This window comes from Triticum urartu, chromosome 2, assembly GCF_003073215.2.
Source record: "Triticum urartu cultivar G1812 chromosome 2, Tu2.1, whole genome shotgun sequence".
In the NCBI taxonomy this organism is placed as follows: Eukaryota; Viridiplantae; Streptophyta; class Magnoliopsida; order Poales; family Poaceae; genus Triticum; species Triticum urartu.
The window spans coordinates 358,665,337-358,667,786 of record NC_053023.1 but is presented as its reverse complement, the minus strand read 5'-3'; positions in this window follow the sequence as shown (position 1 = coordinate 358,667,786).

The following is a 2,450-nucleotide window of genomic DNA, read 5'->3' as shown; positions in this document are numbered from 1 at the left end:
TATTAGATAGCTTTTTTAACACAAAGAGAAAGATTGCACATAGGCAATTGAATATAACACGATAGATACTTATCATATGCAATGAGGGAGAGGCATACGCTAACATACTTTTCGTACTTGGCTCATATGCACTTATGATTGTAACTCTAGCAAGAATCCGCGACTACTAAATATCATTAAGGTAAAACCCAACCATAGCATTAAGTAACAAGTCCTCTTTACTCCCATACAAAACAACCCCCTTACTCGGGTTTAAGCTTCTGTCACTCTTGCAACCCACCATAAGTGAATTATGAATGTATTGCAACACTCTACAGCGGTAATCCCACACGCTTGCACGACACGGAGGGCACCATAGGACAGCACCATATCAACATACAAATCATATCAATCACACCATACCACAACTAACCCGTAGGACAAAAGAAATCTACTCAAACATCATAGGATGGCAACACATCATTGGATAATAATATGTAGTGTGAAGCACCATGTTTAAGTAGAGATTGTAGCGGGGAGAAGAGGTGTTACACCGCTGCATAGAGGGGGAGAGAGTTGGTGATGACGGTGGCGAGGTTGTTGGTGTAGATCGTCGTCATGATGATTCCCCCGGCGGCGCTCCAGCATCACCGGAAGAGAGGGGGAGCCCTTCTTCTTCTTCTTCCTTGGCCTCCCTCCTAGATGGGAGGAGGGTTTTCCCTCTGGTCCATGGCCGCCATCGCTCCCGGAGGGCAGGAGCCCCATCGAGATTGGATCTCTCTCTCTCTCCCTCCCTCCCTCTCTCTCTCTCCCTCCCCCCTCTCTCTCTCTATGTGTGTGTGTGTGTGTTTCTCTTCTATTTTGCATTCCTATTTTCTGGCCCTTCACCGTTTCTTATATTCCCGGAGATCCATAACTTCGATTGGGCTGAAATTTTAACATGATTTTTATCTGAAATTTATCTTTCTCACTGCAAAAGAAGGGCCCCAGCCGACTTAAGGGGAGCCATGAGTCTGCACGGTGCATCCTAGGGTAGGGGCACGCCATCTGAGCTCGTGGCTCCCTCGAGCATCGTCTTGTGTTGATTCTCTTTCCCAAAAATCACATAAATATTCCAAAAAGATTCTCCGTAAAATTTTATCGCATTTAGACTTTGTTTGATATGGATTTTCTGTGAAACAAAAAAACATGCAACAAACAGAACTGGCACTAGGCACTAGATCAATATGTTAGTCCAAGAAAATCATATAAATTGTTTCCAAAATTATATGGAAGTAGTAACATATTGGCATGAAACAAACAAAAATTATAGATACGACGGAGATGTATCAGTTACTTGTTACTTGCTATCAATTATCGCGCTATCAGACTATTTGTTACTACTACTTCATAGCACTTGCAGAGATTTCCTTGCTGAAAGTTCTTATCAATTCCTTCTGCTCCTCATTGGATTCGACACTCTTACTTATCGGAAGGACGACGATTGATTCCCTATACTTGTGGGTCATCAGGCGCCAAGAGGTGGTGAAGAGGAAATCTAGAGCCACCACACGCACTCCTCTCACGTCCAACACTTGTTGTGTATGTGTGTGTGTGTGGAGGGGCCACATGAAGGATGTCCCCCCGCCCCTCTGGGAGGGTTTTGGCCCACTAGATCTTCTGAATTGAAACTTCGTAAACAATTTTTTTATCCCACAAGGAGTGATTTTCTGTCAGAAAATAAAATATCAGAAAAATATACAGGGCACTGGATTTATAGGTTTTTCCAATGACATTGATAAAAATGATGTCAAATTGATGCCATTATGATATAAATATAGCATGAAACAAGCAAAAATTATAGATATGCTTCACACATATCAGCATCCCAGATTGTCCTCAAGTAAGTAGATCATAAACAAACAATTTTTTATTGTGAATGCTACCTTATCATGAACATAATTATATGATAATGTCTTGTAGTGTTTAAATCCAAAAAATAGTGATGTAATGCAAATTTCCACAGTTGTTAGTAAGCAAGTAACATAAGAGCATATACAAGTAAACAAGTTTTTGCTTTTCATGAAACAATGAGTCAAGTCAGAGTTCCCATGCCAAGGTTCACAAAGAGAAGGTCAATTGGGAACTCAACATTACTTTTATCTATCTCGTAATCTAATGGTAATCTTATCATAAACCGACCAAAGGATAACCAAGCAATAGTAATTACATGGCCTTTCTATATTATCCAATCAAGACCCATTCAATACTTGAGCGTTAGTCTAGAACTTATAACTTAATGTAAAAACATAATAATGGTGGGGGTTTATGAGAAGTCAAAAAAGAAGGAAACAATGCAGCTAATCCTTCGGCACTGGAGATGCCTTATAAACGATGTTAATGCAAGGAGTAGGGATTGCCATGCAACAGATGCACTAGAGCAATAAATGTATGAAACCTCTCATATGGGCTAGTGGGGTGTGCATCTAACT